Genomic DNA, 19,175 nt, shown 5'->3' on the forward strand with positions numbered 1-19,175 from the left:
CTCTGCTTCTCTACATCCACAGAAGTGATGCACATTGGCAAGGAACCTGTGTTGGTGCAGATGACTGGACCACTGCTTTTGAGCCCCATCTGTCTGTATCCTGTTCCCTGAAACAACTTCTTTAACTCACAATCAAATGTCAACTAACCTTGTCTGAAAAGGCTTATGTTCCAACAGGTTTTGTGAAAAACAGTATTACATCACAGCTGAAGTAGCTCAGCTGGGAGAGCGTTAGACTGAAGATCTAAAGGTCCCTGGTTCAATCCCGGGCTTCAGCAACGTGGTATGTTTTTTGGTGCTCAGTGCTGCACTCTCCAGTACAAGAGAGATATGGAGCTACTGAAGAGAGTCCAGCAAAAGGCCATGAAGATGATGAAGAGACTGAAACATCTCTCCTATGACTAGAGGATGAGAGACCTGGGACTGGTTTCTCTGAGAGGTTGTGGGGTCTTCAGTTTTAGAAATAATCAAAAGCTGCCTGGATGTGGTCCTGAGCAACGGGGTCGAGGCAGCCCTGCTAGAGCAGGGACTTGCAGCAGATGACCTCCAGAGGTCCCTTTCAACCATTCTATGTGTAGAGGAAAAAGACACAAGTTTATGTCTAAGCAGGGAAAAGCAAGGCTAGTGTCATCCTCATGTATTTCCATTAGCAGTGGCCACCTGGCCAATCAGCACAAGCATACAGACTGACCAAACAGCCAACAAACAGCTGTGATTAAGAATAGGGTATCAGAAGAACCAGACCTACATACAAATAAAAGCAGGTCTATACATTCCTATCCTTACGGAACTGTTTATTGAGTTCAACTTTTGCTCTTCTTGTCTTTTTTTTTTTTTCAGACAAGCTAATAGCTCTGTGGACAGAGACTGCTACAAAATTATCTCATCACCCGCTCTGAAATCCTAGTGTCTGTCATCTGTTGCAAGATCTGCAATGCTACGTCACGCGCAGAGCCCCCAAATAAACTTCCGTTCTCATTTAAGACACCATCTGTGTCCCATTTCTGCAGCGCTTGGCAGAGACTGCTTCTCTTCTATGGTATGTTTGTTCCTCTCGCTGAGCTGCAGCCTTCTTTGGAGGTGGGAAAGTCAGCGGGTGGAACGGATGCCAGCTCTGTGCAAATGGAGATCACTTTGCTGTGACAGTGTTCTCGGGTAGCATAGTGCTCTTGGTGTTCAGCCTTGGTCAGGTGGTCCTGGAGAACACTCGAGAGCAGCCCCACAGAAGAGCTAGAGTCAATTCTAGGTCATATTTGGCTAGAAGAAAGGGAAGAGTCTTCACTGGGATGCTGGCTGTTAATGAGAGCAAAAGCAGTGAGGTGAGGAAGCGTCAAGCTGGGGACATCATGGACGGGTCCAAATGGACTGGAACACCCAATTGCTCTGCGCTCTTTTACCAGGTAATTGATGGAGTTCATAGGCTTGTCTTCCTATTATGCAATTAAATGAAGCTTTATTGCATAATTCAGACAGCTCCAACCCACAACAAAGCATAAACAGCCTTAGCTGAGGCTTTCCATCAAACCAGCTGAATGATCTGTGCAAATTGCATTGCTATGCCTCAGTTTCCCTAGCTGTAGCAGTGACCCCTGCCTTCCCTTACCTTCCCCAAGTGTGGTGAGAGTTAACTTGCAGGTGAAAGTACTCTGTGTTCTCAGCTTGGTTTTGTGTGTTATCGCAGCACGTGTCCCCACGGATGATGCTATATTACTCACACACCACTCAACTTCTCTTTTTCTCTGATTCCTTTTATTTGCAAGAACTACGAACAGTCATGCTATCCAGGAAAATACAGCCTTCATAATGCTGGCATCAGCGTCACTGAGCTGTGCTTAGGAGACTGTTCCTTAGGAACTCCTGTGATTTTCAGGTGAATTTACCTCAAACTTGATCGGAAATGGGGAGGGGGGAGTGATAAAAAAGAAGAGGACAGCTCATCTCAGAAGAACAGTGAAAGATGAGGTAAATAATGAGGAAACAGTGTAGGAAAGAGGATGATGGACTGGAGATGATGTAAAGAGACTACAGGAGCCTGGGTCACCACTGATACGGGCCATTTTAAATGGTCAAGAAGGACTTTGGGATTCATCTGAAAAGGGAGACTCTATCACATAAATGGAGATTAGAAAAACTTGGAACATTCTGTCTATCATGGCAAAGGCTAGGAGAGATTGAATGTTGTCTGTGTGTATCTGGAGGAGATAAACACTAAAGATGAAGAATATGTGGTTGAGCTAGAAGGCAGCATTATAAGGAATGGGTTTAAACTTGTTAAGCATATGTGCTAGCTGTAAATTCAAAGATTTCTACCAGTCAGTATACAGCAGCTCTCAGCGAGTTCTTTCTTGTCCTTCAGGAAGGGCAACAGCTGCCAGAAAAGTCTTGTAGTGGTTCTTCTAGGAAAGGGATTTTACCACATGTGGCTGGGAACCACCTTCCCATCCCTAATTTTCATTTTGCTGCACAATTGTCTCTGTTGACACAGTGGCTGATCACACTGAGGATACTCAGGTTTCATTAGACGTAGCAAAGTGGATGAAGAAGGCATGATGAATCAAAACCTTCTGTTCTCCATTCTCCTTCCCTGAGTAATTATTTTTTTTTAAAGAAAAGCTGAGATCTTCTATAAACCACAAAACCCAGGGAAACACCTAGGTTTTAGCCCACTTCTGGAGTTGTATTCCTTTTTGCTTTCGAGATTGTAGCCCAAAACTTTCCTTGGACAGTGCTTGCTTACCTTTAAGCATCCAGCGGTCCCAGCTTCCATAAACTAATTAATGTTATGTGAAGACTGCCATGTCATCAACCCTCCTTGACAAAGATGAAGGATTTAGAAAACAACAGCGGGCATAGGGGATATGGGAAGGTAGGACCAACTTGGGATGTTACTGTCTATAAATTTTTGGTCTTACTTAGAAGAGACTATCGTGCCTGACTCTTGCTGGCATCAGTCCATGACCATAGTAGACAGTGACATGGTGTGGAAGTGTGGGTTACATCAAGGGATCTCCATCCCTACAGAATAGGTATAATTCTGGCTAAAACCAACTGTCAGGAGGGAGTCAGATCCCATGAGCCAGTGCAACAGGGAAGGAGACAGCTCTGACCTTGCCCTTTGCCTCTAGCTAGTTATTTCTAGTGAGGGCAAAGTGAGAAACAACACTTGATCACATTATTCACTAGGGAACAAGCTCTTTTTGCAGTTTTGTTCTTTAGCCATTCCAGCTCTCCAATTCATAACAAAACATTGAAAAAGACAACTTTGACTCCACAGGAGTGGAGTGGATGGCCACAGGTCCATCAAACCCTGGGTCAACAAGCAGAGGGTGGTTTGAGAAAATATCTGATATAGGGAGCTATGGAACAACCTTTCCTTTGGCTATCCCAGCTGCCAGAACAAGAGGTGCTGAGACATCTTCAGCTGCCAGTTGCCTTGGTGCTACAATGTTTAACAACTCTGATGCATCCGTCCACAGAGATTTTGTCTAAAACAGTTAAAACTCTTTCTTGATCATTTTGATAATTGTTGGTTGATGGGGTCTGTTACTGGTTGTGGATACTTTTGGTGCCCTTGCTCATTTTGGCAAGAGAAGTGGCCATCACATGGAAGCAGGGACAAAATAAATGTGCTCCCAAACCAATCTCCAGCAAGTTGAACTGATTTAAGGCCCACTTTCTTCCTTTCCTGTATTCACATAGAGACCCACATTCACTCAAATCCCAGTTCTATGCATGCTCACTGGACAGGCTGCGTGCGCGTGCAGTTGGTCTGCTCTCAGACTAGCCTGCGGAAAGTTTCATTAGAAGTGAGCCATTGCATGAAAAGACATGAAAGAGAGGGAAAAAGATCAGTAATGTCATTTTTCAGCTTTTCTTCAACTCTACGTTAGGCTGTCCTCCACCCCTTCCCAACTGTTCTTCTCCTGTCCCCCACAACAATAAAATGGTCTGGCAAAGGTGGCTGCCGTGGGGGAGGTGGACATGGGAGGGAAGTCGTGGCCCCCAGGAGTGACAGCAGAAACCTTCTAGCAGGGAATAGAAATAACTAGTAACACATTTCCAGAGCACTGACTTGCTCACTGTCTGTGCCGCCCGCCCCCTCAGCTCGGCTGGCCCGCCAGCTCCAGGCTGAGTACACCCACCTGCAAGAGGGAGCCAGCCTGAACAGCAGCAAGGGAAAAGTTCACCTGGAGGGGAAAGCAGGCTCTTCCTGGAGGAGGTGAGAGGAGAATGGGGGATCCTGTGAAATACCATGGCTGCATTTTGAGAAGGACTTTCTGGACTGAACCTGATCTGGGAATATGTAAGATGGAAGAAGGGGAAGGTAAGGTGGGCTTGAAGAGGTGAGTTAGCATCCTTACCAATGTGGTACAGAGAAGAACAGATCATCCAGAAAGTTTAGCTCATTTAGATTAATGAACCTATTGTGTATTCCTGAGGAAATGTCTCTTCCACATTTGCAAACACAGCTTGACTTGGCTACAGTGCGCAAGACCATCTTTTAACTATTTGTTTAGACAGCCACCAGCTCTGGAATGGGACAAATCCTCCAGCACTTCTGGGGGATTAATGCCGCAGACGGCTATAGGCATATTTGCAGGTGTTGAGATGTTTGCAGTATTTTGCCTCCTTCTGCTGACATCTCCTGTCTCATTTTTCTGCCTTGTTTATGTTCAATCTCCTCCAAGAAGACATGTTTGACCCACCTGAGGAAGTCATAGCTCACTTCCCACCACTCATAGCTGAGGCTCTCAGAGGTCATGCCACAGATGCTGGCACCTGATTCTTATATGTGTTGATTGGATTCCTTATCAGCACATGCACAAGCTGGTAAATCCTATTTCTAGAGGCATGGTGTCTTGATGTCAGGTCCCGCTCCCCTGGAAAAAAAATCTTTGGGAAGGCCCTAGCATGCAGCTGCAGGCTCCTGCTGTAATGCGTCACTGTGTTTCCCCTGTCGCGCACCGACGCAGGAACCTTTACAGGGCTGGCAGGAAGAAGATTTTCTGTATTGCTGCTTCTCAGCCAGCCACAACTGAAAAGACTTGAGGAAAGAAAAACTCCCTCCTCTTCTTTGGTGACCACATGCCATCCGTGAATTTGGTAACGACTCGGTCCCGAGCTAGAAGCAAATTCTCTCTCTGTCCTGTTGCAGACTCAATGGCTGGTGCTGGCCAGGACCGAGAGAGCTGAAAGCCTGGTTTGAGAAGCTCATCTCCTGGAGTGATTTCAGTTCCAGAGAGCTGTCAGAGGCTCACGATTTCTATTTCTTAGATGCCAAGCCCCTTCCCTAAGGGTAGTGTAGGTACAGTTATGCACACTTTACAAGCCAAGTGCTCAGACACTTGAGCTGAGCTGCAAGAGCTGTGTGCCTATGAATTATAGTCTGTAAAAAATACAAGGTAATTTGTGTTGCCTGAGCACATGGTAGGGCTAAGGTTGTGTGCTAGTACCTCGCATTTGCTCCAGAAATATCAAGCAGCTGAGAGGTGCTAATCTATTTAGTGGAGAAAGCTGACTGCCTCTCCAAACCCTGAGCTAACACGTCTTTCTCCAGGGAAGCACTGAAATTGCAAAGGAGCTGATTTTTACCTCTATTGGCTATACTGTGAGGCTGGTGAAAAAAAGGAGTTCTTAACTTAGAAACTTCAGTTAAATGTTTAAAGCTAGAGGTGATGACCTGAGACCTTAAGTCCTAAAAATCCTTGGACTGAAAAAAACACGCATCCTCAGTTGCTTTGCAAGCTTTCTAGTCCTGGTGTTATTTACATATGCTTTTTTTTTTTTTTTTTTATTGGCTCCAACACTGGGGAGCTTGTATGGCAAATCTGTAGCCAAGGTAGTCTGAACTCTGCTTTTGCAAGCTTTCGGGCTGGTGCTGTAGCTGCAAAACTAGCTTCCCTCAAGCAACAGGCAACCCAGCACATCTGTGGCCACCCATCAGGATCTTTAATGGGGTGGCTTTAAAATCAGCAGGCAACTATACTGCCTCTCACTCAGTCCAAGTAAAGAAAAGCTGCCACCGTTTTCTATGCTAATTTTATGGTTTTCAAAAACCCATTTCTTTTCTCCTCCTCTCTCCCTCTCTCTCACTCCTCCTGCGAAGGTGCCAAAGCCTCCTCTGTCAATTTGTGAGAACTTCTGCTTGAAAACTAGAGCAGAGAATCACCCACGTAACCAGGCTGGCATGAAAATATCGGAGGCAGAAACACTGACTCAAAATGACTCGAGGAGTTTCCCCGTGTCAGGGTGAAAGAAATGGGAGCCTGGAATTGACTCCACAAAAATCCCTGGGGGATGAGAGACCTGTCCAGCACATTCTGACCATTGCCAGTGAAATTGCTCGTTAGGAAGACATTTTTTCATTTGTTTCTACTGTCTGTTCATTTTTAATTTTATCTGTTTTCTGCTTGCCTGGGACTTGCAGTCTTCCCAGATCTGCTTCTTTTTCCCTGAAAAAAACTCAGCAGGGCAGGCTTTTTTCTAGACATTTCCAATTGCTTGTAATGAGGGATTATTGGACATAGCTGAATTTCCGCAGACTGAAGAAAAAGAGAGGTTTCCAACCCATGTGGCACAAGTCAAGTAGCTTAAAAAGATGATCTAAGTGTAGTTTAAAGCCTTACATACTATCTAGCAATTAAAATCACTCCTATACCAGATTCTCATACTTTTTACATTAACTACTTTCTTGAATTTGCAGAGCTTTGCCGAAGATGTTCTCTGTGCTGCAAATGTTTGTTCGGAACCAAACTGAAATCCACCCACCCTTCTGCATGGACTACCAAACTCTCCCCAATCTGTCACCTCCAGGGTGCTCCCGAAGGCTGACAGAAGAGTATTCACTCTTCCCCCAGACTGAATCCAACCCTGGGCCGGGAAATGAAAAAATCTCCGTATCTCATAAATGACAGCAGGAGCTCTACAGCCCTCTTTCTCTGGGCTTTTTTGAACACAATTTGCATATTTAAATAGCCTACTTCCACTTGTAATGAGAAGTGCTTCATGTTCTTTCCTTTTTCTCCACTAGCACCCTGCAGTCACAAATAAAATTAGACTTCACTATTCAAACCGAAAATAAAGGATAGCCCGTTGCCCCAAAAGTTAACAGCCTCAATACTTAACAGCCCAAATAACAATCTAAATTGCAATTGATTAATCAGCCATAGATACTAAAGCCAAGACCCTTCAAAGGTATTTTGACTGTCTATTTACTTTATCACCTCTGAGGAACTGAGCTGCATCCAAAAAGTATTTTGTTATTCTCCAGTTTTAGCATTCAGTGTTCAGAGAAGGTCCTGGACATCTTGGACAGTTGCTGCATTTGAAAGAGGAATTTTTGTCTTTTTTCCTTTTTATTTTTTTTTTCTTTTTTGGCATGACACAAGATTAAAACCCACTTCTTTTGCTGAGAAGAAATCCTAACTCTAAATTTTCCAGGGGCTCGCTGGATGACCTCAATGGTAGAACTGCCTTGATCTTCATATCTGGTATCTAGAGACCAACACTGTGTAAGTCATCCAGAACATCATGTTCACCAGGTGAACTAGGACCCTGTGCCTTTCAAAATCCAAGCAGCTTCCTCTGCAAAAGGCAGGCAGGGATAGATTTGCAGCTCTAAACTCATTTTTCGGAAAAGCTGACAGTTCAGTTGAGCTCTCAGGAAGAGCTGGACTCCGCTATGGATTGCGAAGAGTTGGCTCCCAGGTCATGGACTGCTGCCCGAGGCTCCTGGGGGCAGAACTTCTCCTCAGTTTTAGATATTTAATGCAGGAAAGACCTTGGTTACCCCAGGCTCCTTCTAAAGTCAATTGGGAGAGTCGGTGCCTCAGAGCATGATTCAGATATTAGCTGCCAAGATGTTAGAGGCCAACCTCACTGGCTCAGATGGGCTGAGAAAGAGCAGGGCTGAACACGCACAGAACTAATCTGATGTCAGAGGGTCTGGACAGCAGCTCCTGCACACCCACTGCTGCAAGGACTGCGGGATGCATCTCTTAGTGTGAGCACAGGTGGTCTTCCTCACAGTCTGGGCTCTACACAGTTGCAGAAAAGTATGTGTTACCTTTATGACTGCACACAAGATGTCTGTTCATGGTACAGTGCTGCTACACCTCCAAGAGCTCTGCACTGCAGCACAAACCAAGCTTTAATGTCTTTATGCCTGCAGTAGTAATCGCAGGATTATTGCTCCCATGGCATGCAAATAATAATCCTTTCTTTTCCTCATCTTGTAGCTGCCATGTAATTTAGAAAATTAATCTTCAGGGCTGGTAATGTCTTTTGTTGTCTGTGTGTGTTGTCTGCCTATACCTCCATCATGGCTAGCTCGCTCTCTCAGATCTCAAAGCACTTTCCAAAGCAACTCTGGAGTACTTTGCCCAATTTTCTGATGGGTGAAACTGAGGCATGAATAAAAGTATTGCCTTCTCCTCAAGCTAGCCATTGGCAAAGCAAGGGACAAAGCAGACATGCAGTCCAATTAGCCCATATATTACAGCAGGTCCTACAAGAACATAGAAAAAAGCAATAGCAGAAGCACTCCATGGGAATGCAAACTATCACAAAAATAATCAGCAAAATAGAGAAGGCGATGCTGAGACCATGCATACCTGACTGCATAGTCTTTTCTTCAGGGCAGCTATATTGACACCTCAGCAGTGAGTCGCAGTGATTCACAGTGACTGCAAATCAGCGGTCTGGGGTCTTCTGTTGGACCCCATAAAACACAACCGAGCAAGCACTGCATATGCAGTAACCCCTGGTGTGATCTGCATTCAGTAGTTGCAGTGGAAACTTTCCCAGATGTACTAACAGACTCAGTCCTACAGTGACCACATGCCTTGCAGGGTTTTTTCCTTTTTACCCTTTTTTAATATTTTTTTTCCTCTGGAGGAAAAGGTTTTAAGCTCCTGCTGAGGACTTCCCATTTATTTAGCTGGCTGATCTTTCAGTGCAGGCTCCCGCATCTCAGCTGCAGTGAGATATAGCTCTGGTGCTGTGCAGTCAGGATGCGGGCGGACCGATCCATGCCAGCGCTTTTGGTGGGAAAGGTGGAGTGAGGTGGCACGAGGGTGGGGGAGAAGGACAGCAGCAGCAAATCGGGACTTAAGAGAAAGGCAGAAATCACTAGAAAAAGCAGAAAATCAGAGCTGAAGGGCACTGGCAGAGCTGTGAGCATTTGTGGGGGAGAGCTGTGGGCTGGAGCAGTGCGGTGCAGGGGCTCAGGAAGAGGCGATTATCAGGGTCCGATACGCGCTGATTGATCAATGTGGGGGCCCCGGTGCCGAAGGGATGTGAACGGCGGTGAGAGGAGGGAGCTTGCATGTGTGTGGGCTGGGTGAAGGTGCTGGCAGGGCAGCCGCCCCCACGCTGCCTGCCACCCACCACCGTTATTCATGCTGCACCTTCCCTCGCCGCCTCCCGGTGAGCAAGCACCACAGAGCACGGGGCCACGTTTAACCCTTCTTTGAGCCAAACACAGGGAAACTTGGCAACTTTGGGCACTGAGGCTTGAGTCAAAGCTGTTTCAGCCAGGAGGGGACCAGGTTGTCGGGAGAAAGAGCAGGCAAATAAGCTGTTCTCATCACTTCTGGCATCACTGTGCTATGGTCTCTGGGGATTTCTTTATGTCCTGCAGTGTGAGCATGAGGGCCTGATAGCTAGTGTCAGTAGGAGCCTTTCCTTTGCTTTCCCACAGCTGTGGATCAGGCTTCAAAGCAATCTGATTGCAGCTACCTCCTTGTGCTGGGCTGCAGCCATGTTAGGGGTGAGCAAACCCAGCAGTCACTAGCACTTCCATATGAACAACAGTGCCAGCTTAGACCGTGCATCCTCCAGTATTGTCTATGAACAGATACCCGGGAAGGAGTAAGAACAGAGCAAATGCACATGATGTCCCCCCCCATCTCTTCCAGCCCTAAAATCCTCTCTTACCTTTTGACTGTTTTAAGTTCAGGGGATTTCCTCAGCTGCCTGTGGTTTATCTGTTTAGCAACCCGTAATAAAACTCTACTCCAAATGCTCATCTTCATTGTGGCAGGCCCTTCTAGACTGCCTGAGACAAGAGTGGCCCACCAAGGAGAGAGGTGGTAGGAAACACCAGGTCCTCTGCAGGGAGAGTTATATTGCCAAAAGCAAATACAATTGGTGTGTCCTGCTCAATGGGACTAAGGCCATCTGGTAGGGCGCATCTGTCATGGTGCTAAAACTTCTTCCCCTCTCCGCCCCAATAGAAATAGATTTATTATGTCCAAACCTCTTCCTGGGAATGGTTCCTGCCCCCTGCTATTCCCTGAACTGTGTTTGGACATTGCCTGGGAGAGCATGAGTTGGCACATTAAGCAGTGTGCAGGAGCACTGGGCAGTGCTCAAGCCCAAGCACTGGCCTTATTTCGATTTCCAGCACACTTGTTAAACTATGAGTCTAGCACCAGGTCAAAATATTGTTTAGCAGGACTGCTAGAATGCTAAGCCAGTGCCATCCCACTGCTCTCTGACTCACGATCTGTGCATCTGCTATCTGATTTGCTTCTGCCCTTAGGGCCCAAGGCTGCATTTCTCCAGTGTGGTAGATGAGGTCAGAGCAGTTCAGCACAGCCACAGTGTGTAAGCTGTTCTTAAACCTGAGGGCAATGCCTGGGATGTACACACACAACTGCCTGACGTTTGTTTTCATAACAAAATGAGGCCCCAGACATATACCAAATTTGATATAATTTAATCCTGCGCATGCACCATGCAGGGGGCTCTGACCTACTCTCATCCGGTTTGAAGACCAGGAAGCTCATTCCCAATTTAGGGGCAGACATAGACAGTAGGAGTAAAGGGTCAAAGGGAAGGCATTTTCTACTTGATGCATCCCTGAGCCAGAGGATCCTGCCTGGGCACGTCAGGTCTGCAAAGGGTGGTGATGGGTGAGTGGCTGTTATATTTCCTGAGCTATGCAGGATGGCGATGCATGTTCTGGCCCTACCTGCTAGTGGGTGGTGGCTGTTGATAGAGGCATTTGCCCAGCAGGACCCATGATATGTCTTTAAGGCTTAAACAGGTCATGATATCATTGACTTATGCCCATTCATATCTTGATCAAGGAAGTAATCTCCTGGAAGTGCTGCAGGATCTGATAGGGTTACATCCAGAGATTACAGAGCACCACCAGAATTAAAGGGAGAAAGAAGAGGTCTCTGCCCTATTATGGAGGAAAGACCGGATGAGTATTGGGGTTGATCTTTGAGAAATCAATAGTCAAAAGTTCACTGCTTCTCACTTTTTTTTGGACAACTAGCAATTCAGGTCTTGTCTCTGCTGTTTTCCTGAAGGACTCCACAGATCAGGAATTAGTCAGAAAGGGATGGAGAACAAAACACAAAACACAGTTACTCAGTTGTAGAACTCTTTGGGGTGCCTGCACATTGAATACTATCATCTTATAAAGGTCAGTGTAGGAGCAGAAAAGGTTAGGAAAGGGTAGAAAGCTTCATCAGAGATCTGGAGCTGTTTCCCTATGAGCAAAAGGTAGCTACACCAGAACTCTTCAGCCTGGAAAAAGGCAAATTTTAAGGAGAGGAATTGCTTCAAGGTCAGTTGTGATTCAGACTGAAATTAACTCTTTTTGACAGGGTATTTTTACTTTTCCCAAATCACAGTTTTGATTTTCTGCATGGCCCCATACATCAGTGGGTCAACATTGCTACCTCTTTACGGGGCACTCCATGACATAGGACTAGGAACAGGCAGTTGAAATTTGAGTGAACAAAAAACCCCCTTTGTATCACTATTTTTGCTGAAGCCCTTGAATTTTAAAACTCTGTCCCTGTTTCATAGACTCAGAACGGTTGAGGTTGGAAGGGACCTCTGGAGATCATCTGGTCCAACCCCCTGCTCAAGCAGGGCCATCTACAGCCAGCTGCCCAGGACCACGTCCAGGCAGCTTTTGCATATCTGCAAGGATGAAGAGTCCATAACCTTTCTGGGCAACCTGTGCAAGTGCTCAGTCACTTGCACAGTAAAAAGTATTTTTTCAGAGGGAACCTCCTGTGTTGCATTTTGTGCCCACTGCCTCTTCTCCTATCACTGGGGACCACTGAAAAGAGCCTAGCTCTGTCCTCCTTGCACCCTCCCTTCAGATATTCATATACATTATTGGATATCCCCAGGTACTTTTCTTCTCCAGGCTGAACAATTCTCTCATCCTCTCGTCATAGGAGAGATGTTTCAATCTCTTAATCATCTTCATGGCCTTTTGCTGGACTCTCTTCAGTAGCTCCATCTCCCTCTTGTATTGAGAGCCCAGCACTGGGCACAGAAAACTACAGGAAAACATTGCTGAAGCCCGGGATTGAACCAGGGACCTTTAGATCTTCAGTCTAACGCTCTCCCAACTGAGCTACTTCAGCTGTGGTATAACATTTATTTTCACAAAACCTGTTGGAATGTAATTATCTTTCAGACCTTTACTGTTCACACTGCCTTGGTGGACACTTGACTCTTCTCCTGTCGCTGGACACCATGGAGAAAAGCCTGCCTCCATCTTCTTTACACCCTCCCTTCAGATACTTATATACATTGATGAGATCGCCCTGACCCTTCTCCTCTCCAGGTGTTCCATGGGACATTGTGCGTGGCTGAACCACAAAGGGTTTCAGAAGCAATGAGAGAAATGCAGAAATTGAGTTTCATTAGAAAGTGTTACACACAGGTTGCCCTAAAACCTTTCTTCTTCACCAGTTTGAGAAGTCTTTAATCTACAGATTGCTAGGAGCTGGGAGAATACATCAGAGTCACTGTGATTTTCTTCTTGACATTGTAATTTTTTTCCCCTGAGTTCACTACTGTCCCAGCATCCCTTCTTAGTCTGCTATGCAGAAGCAGTGCCCCTACAAATAAAACAGTCAGGAACTAGTGACACCGAGAGTTGGAAAACCCCTAAAGCCTTTGGGATTTGGGTGGAGTTTGACCAGCCTGTTGTCCTGCAGGCAACTGAACCATGCCTTTCATCTCAAATACTTTAATCTCTCCCACCACAAGAGCTCCATTCTGGTTGCCTAAATATACACATTCAATACTATTTGTGATAACGTAGGCTATCCCAGCTGTTCCACAGCTCCTACTCGGGAGGACTGTAGGCTTTCTTCATGACCCATCTCACATCTTTCAGCCTTTGATGATGGCTTGAATGTTCTTGGGCCTCTTAAAAAGCACCAGGCACCTAGGAACACAAAATGTGACTCCTAGGTCAGATTAATGCTTCATCTAGTCCAGTTCTCTGTCTCTGAAAATGGCACAGGGAGATGCTCCATAGGAGATCACGTGAGTGTGGCTACAGTCCATTCCCCTTGAGCCATATTTGAGAAACTGAAGGAACATCTCCACCTGGTCGTTCAGCATCTGTCTCTGGATCTGTCACCAATGCTTAGGCCTATGCTTAAACACCTGGCCCAAACATCAACTATCAGAGAGCAATAAGGTGCCTGGTAGATAAATGCACTAGAAAGCAATAATTCTTACAGCCACATTTCCAATGGTAACATCCCTCCAAGCAGATTTTCTGAGTCTGGACTAAGTTGTCACTCCACAGAGCCTACATCATCCATGCCCTGTTGGCTGTAAGTGAATGGGTGACAAGGAGCCATCTGCAGATTTCTCCCTAGGAAAGGAAGACCTGCCAGGCCAGCTTGTGTGGAAGCTTGGCTCACCCATGACTTAGCTCTGCCTTTCCAGCTGTCCCGTTTTTGCTTCACCAGCTTTCTCCTTGTCAAGGAAAGTGACTGCAGAAACCAAAGCAGTTCTGTTTCTCACCAGCTTTCCTCAGACAGGAAGAAATGATCCCAACATGGGAACTGTGGTATTTGACAACCCACTCTGCCTTGCTGGAAATACTCAAGCTTCAGCTGGGTACCAAATTCCTACTGAAAGATGAGCTATGCTACCACTTTGCAAATGCTAGCAGTGCTCGTGGAAATGATAAAGTGAAGGATCTGATAAAGAACCAGCCTTGAAGGAAGTGCTACATTGCAGTTAAATTAGAAATTTGAGAAGCTGACTTGCTGGGAAGTTGGCTTATTCAGATGGTAAAACATTACAATTAAAAGTCTATGAGCAAAGTCGTCAGAAGGAAGACTGGTGTTGCCAATTTAACATGTCAGATGGAAGAAGTTTGAAGCTTAGACTTTCCTTCATTGAAGAGAAAGAAATTAAACCTGTCCTTCTGGCTCATTTCACACCTAGGGGCTGGAGCTCCAGAGGCAGCTCTGCTAAGGGGAGTGAATGAAGTGGAAGGAGGAGTGAAGTTGGGATGACTGCTCTGGCTGCCTTGTGGGCAGATCAAAATTACTGCTTTCAGCAGATGCTGCTTTTCTGAGCCAGAGCTGTGGACACCTCTCTCTACCACACACATGTCCAGCTCAGCGCTGGACTGCACAAATGCAGAGATTTGGGAAAACTGCTTTGACAGCCTGTCCACTGTCATGAAAGAGAGACAGATAGTCGCCGTGATCTCCTGCTGGAAAAATACCCTGTCCCCGTGACACTTATTTCCCTCATTGAGACTGTCCTTGTTTCCACCTCTGTCTCCACTTTGCCCCTCTATGCCAGAAACTTTCTAATAGCTAGCCTTGTACTTCATCTTTGATTTCCTTCTGGTGGTTTCCTCAGGTCACTTGTGTGTCCTTTGCTCGAAGTTCCCTGTTGTCCTCTCACACCTGTCCTCATACCCCCTGCAAAAACTCCTGTTTCACTCACATCTTGAATACTGTCTGTTTTCTTTTGGTGTCCCCATCCCAGGAAGGATGTGAAAAAACCCTAATCAGTGGAAAGGGGTAATAAAGTCACTTCCACACAGGGAATGGCTGTGTAAACCTTGTTTATTCAGCCTGGAAAAAGAAAGGGTAAAAGGAAGGGTATTATAGGATCTAGAGCGAAGTCATTAGGGGTTGACTGGTTATTGTGTCTTCTGATGAAGGGTTATCAGTTGAAATGAGCAAGTGCCAAGCTCAGAACAAAGAAAAAGCAGGAGTTTCTTCACACAATATCTGGTCATCTGTGCAAATCCCTGTCATAGGATATTACAGATCCCCGAAGTGTACAGACATTCAAAGGTGACTGAACAGATCAATGGAAGATAAAAACTCCATGAAGAGCATGCAAATATGAAGCTATCATCTGCTTTGGTTCATGCAATGCCTGAGCCACAAATCTCTGCAGATTAGGAGAGTATCTGGTGATATAACACTACCTTCTTTTTTCTCTTACTATATTCTTCTATAGGCATTAACTCATGGAAAATGTCGCAGGTTGGGTTTTGAGCTAGATGTTCTTTTGTACATCTTCTGTGGCACCTCCCTATACTCATGCCCTGGCTTCTTGAGACATCAGGAAAGTCCTAGCGTGTTAAACCGTGTTGGCACGACGGGCAGAGATGTGCTGGAGGTGTCATTTCATGCCATCAACCAACTGTTTGATCCACCTCTCCCACACAAGTGTTTGAGGCTTTGGCCATGTCAAACAGGATGACAGGAGATCCCTCTGTCCTGACCTTCCCTCCTCCCATTCTTCCAGTTTTCCTGTCACTCAAGGCTGATCTGCCTGTGCTTTTTAAAATATCCATCTGGCATCAGCCAGATGCAGCTTTCAAAAGTTATCGCATTACTTCCATGCAAAAAGCTACCACTGAATGCTTATCCCAACAAGTGGTGTGTCTGGCGACGTCAAGAGGCATGAAGCTGGGCTTTGTGGACCAGTGTGGGTTCATCACTGCTTGCTGAGTGCACTCTTTTTTTAATGGGGGTGAATGCATGAACCAGATGTAGGTGCAGAGAGCTGACCTTTTCTACCCAACTTAGCACATCAGATTTGTCATAAATCTTAGTATTCAATGCAAACTTCCTGGCACCAAACTATGCCACTGATGGGATTTTGTCCTATTTCTCCACTCTTAATCCAGCACCTGTACCTGGGGAATTACAGACAACTGCAGGGTCAAGATGCTATTGCTTTTCACATACTGACTTGGCTCTGATGTGTCAAATAAAGCACACATTCCTCCTTTAGGTTTCTTGAATTTTTTCTGTCTCATTACACTGAGTGGGCTTCTGGTTTACTTGAAAAGCATTTTTAGTGATTATCTCTATTTTGCTGTCACTATTTTCTCTTCTTTCTCTTTTTCCAAACTTTTCTGAAAATGATCTCATTAAGAACATGGAACTCCTGTTTCTGAAAAAGGTTCCTTGAGGTTTGCAAAGGTCTCCCAGCAGGAAGGTTGCTTGTCTCCATTTTCCCTGCAGTTCAACAGATCCCCAAGTGAGCCCATTAGCAAAAATGGACTGCTTGAAAAAAATTCTACAAAATATGCAACAGCAGCAGCAATAGCTCTGAAATGTAAGGCTCCAGTAGGCAACAAACTATGTTTGCAAACCTCATCTTTGATGGCAGTTTAATATGTTAGGGAAAGAATGAGATAATGGCACAAAGGGGACTGTGGGTGCTTGCTACCTACTGCAATAGCTGCGAGGGGATGTACTGAAGAGGATGGAATATGGGACCTGAGATAACTCGATTGTTATTTTGGAGAGATAAATGCATCTTTGAAAAACAGAGTTAATGAAACCCAGCTGCCAAACTATGTCTGTCACGTAGCCCTTTCCTTCTCCCTCCTTAAGTGTGACGTCTAAAAGATGCTGAGATTGTTAGCTCATCCTTTGGGGGGGTGGAGGGGTGTCACTAGGGGTTCTTTAAATTTTCATTTAATGTTTGGTGCTTAGGAATCCAGGCTATGAATAACAGCACTGCTGTCCTTATGTGCAGTATCCCTATGCTTGAAGCATGTACCTTGGGTGGAGGGATGCAGGCTGTGGTCCTGCTGCTGCCTAAGAGAAATTATCTGTATCCAGGTGAATATTTCCAATCATCTGCCCTGTAGTGAAATACCCACATACTCACTGGCAGGGAGACACAGCAAGAACAAACCCCAGACCTGATATTTAACTTTTCCCCAAGTCTGAATCACTCTTTGCTGGGAAAACTAAGTTTTGAGTGTTTGCTCTAGTGACCTTGTTATACAAAGAGGGAGACCTGAGAGGTCTTGGATGTATTTCACTCAGAGTGGTGGGACAATTTGGAAAAGCAGAGGTCTGTGTTCATCAAATTCTTGTTTCCAGTCAGGCAAAGGAAGGTATTTGAGGCAGAACTTTCTAAGCTTTATGGGGGTACCTCAGCTACTGTGCAGAAAAGAGAAGGCAATGGCCATGTCCTTGCTTGTGTCCTGCATGGACTCAGGCTGACCAGGAAGCAGGAGAAAGCCTAATCTGAAAGTTTTGTCTTGGAGTTAAGCACTGAGAGACATAAGGTTTGGCCTAAATTTGTTTTTTGTCAATTACTGAATATTGCAATCCTGCAGTTATGCTCAGCATACACGTCCTGTTGCTTTTCCCAGGCTTCATAACATTTGCAGATCCCGCTCTGCCTCCACAAACTCACAATGCACTATGCTTTCCCCAGATCTTTCTTTCAAGATGGATCGCCCACTGCCATTTCAACCCATCAAAACTTCATTTTCAGAAGGATAAACCAAATGCATTTGGGAATCACTTTTTTAATAACTGTCAATAGACCAGAGCAATAAAATGGGTACTAAGAAGGCAGAAAAACAGCACCAAGAAAACCCTTGTAAAAATAACAGGTGCATTAAAGTGCGTGGGGGTACGTAGGTATATTTGTAAGACAATAATACACAAACCAGGTGGCATACTACCTCATTAGCAATCCACTTGTTCTTGCCAAACAGGTTTTGGTGAGATTCCCTGAGAGGTTTCCCAGAAACTCATAAAATTAGTAGTAAACAACCCTTCTTAGGGGTTGGGAAATATTTTCTGACTCTGCCTAGCATCCCAGCCCCCTTCTGAAGTTTTTCTCTGTTTTGCAAAACATCCAGAAGTTATTGGGAGGAAAATTAGGGAACAAAGGAGGGGGAATAAGACAAGCATAGACAGAATCCACAGTAATTGGCTTCACATTGAAAAGCATAAGAATGATTGCTTGGACAGTGATGGTATCTTGATGTATAAATGGGTTTGTTACTTAACTCTGGTGATTCATGCTGTCAGGCACAGGGATGAGGCAGCTGCCAAATTCGATGCTGGGAATTTTCTCTCCCCGAACAGATTGGCAGGGATTTTGCAAAGCTGAGGGGTCAATAAAAAGGGTCAGCTATTGTTATAACGAACATGTGGACTGGCAGGAGGAACATCCCAGGACACAGCAGCACTATCATGTTCCTGCCTCATGGTACCAAGCATGCCCCAAAAATCAGTGCACAACCCTTTAGCCCTTTCTCCCACAGCTCCAGTAGACCTGTAATCCACAAAGGGATGACTTTGGTGGACTAGGTAAGACTACTCTCCTGTTTCCTATGGTGAAGACTGGGGCAATGGGTCTTTTCATATTTTTCACATCATCTAGTTCATCCGTGTTTCTAAATAAAGCCTAACTGAAGCTACATGAGTCTTAGCTGTTAGGTGTTTGGGGTAGGTTTTTTTTTTGTTCCTTTTGTTTTTAAAGAGTGTCTAAAGAACATGTTCCAGTTGCCTGGAAGGAGAGAGCCAGAAAGAAAAAGAGAACAAAGGAAAACAGTGGAGATATTTAATACGAGATAATTTTAGCTGTTCTAAATGCTACAGGCAATCTGCACAAATATTTGGAAAGAGGAGATGAGGAAGGAAGAAGGAAAAATTCTGTGCTGTTGTTCAGTCCCCAAATTAAGGGGAGAAAGGTGTCTTTTCAGAGATTGAGCAGGACACTACCTGTCAGCTCTTGGGTAATTGCCTTTTGAGCCTCCATGGTCTCCTCTGCACTCTACCAGGCCACAATGCAAGCTCATCCAGACCTAATAGGGCCTGATGGGGAAACCCTCTGTTTATGGGGCTGAGCAAAGTAATAAGGCACTCTCAGGTTGGGTGAACAGGGGTGGCCAACCTGGATGATGTGAATTCAGATGCCTTCCTGTTCTGGACACTTGTGTCTTAGGTGAACACCTGAGGAGGCATTTCTGGGTTGGGAAAAGGCTCAGACACTCCTTGTGGGATCCCTATGCTTTGTGTGTGACTGAAGCAGGGAGATGGTGTTAGCTTTCCTGTGAGATATGGGATGCATGGCCTGGGGTATATATTCTGAGCTATACC

At 45.4% G+C, this 19,175-nt stretch overlaps 2 non-coding genes across 2 annotated transcripts; one reads left to right on the forward strand and one right to left on the reverse strand.

Moving 5' to 3' along the window:
• The first annotated feature begins 205 nt into the window (after positions 1-205).
• Positions 206-278, forward strand: TRNAF-GAA (transfer RNA phenylalanine (anticodon GAA)). Its single transcript has one exon. It is a non-coding gene; the product is annotated as a tRNA-Phe (tRNA).
• A 12,047-nt stretch (positions 279-12,325) lies between these two features.
• Positions 12,326-12,398, reverse strand: TRNAF-GAA (transfer RNA phenylalanine (anticodon GAA)). Its single transcript has one exon. It is a non-coding gene; the product is annotated as a tRNA-Phe (tRNA).
• Positions 12,399-19,175: the final 6,777 nt, after the last annotated feature.

Source organism: Nipponia nippon, unplaced genomic scaffold, assembly GCF_047370975.1.
Source record: "Nipponia nippon isolate SJK-2023a ecotype South Korea unplaced genomic scaffold, ASM4737097v1 scaffold_1, whole genome shotgun sequence".
Classification (NCBI taxonomy): Eukaryota; Metazoa; Chordata; class Aves; order Pelecaniformes; family Threskiornithidae; genus Nipponia; species Nipponia nippon.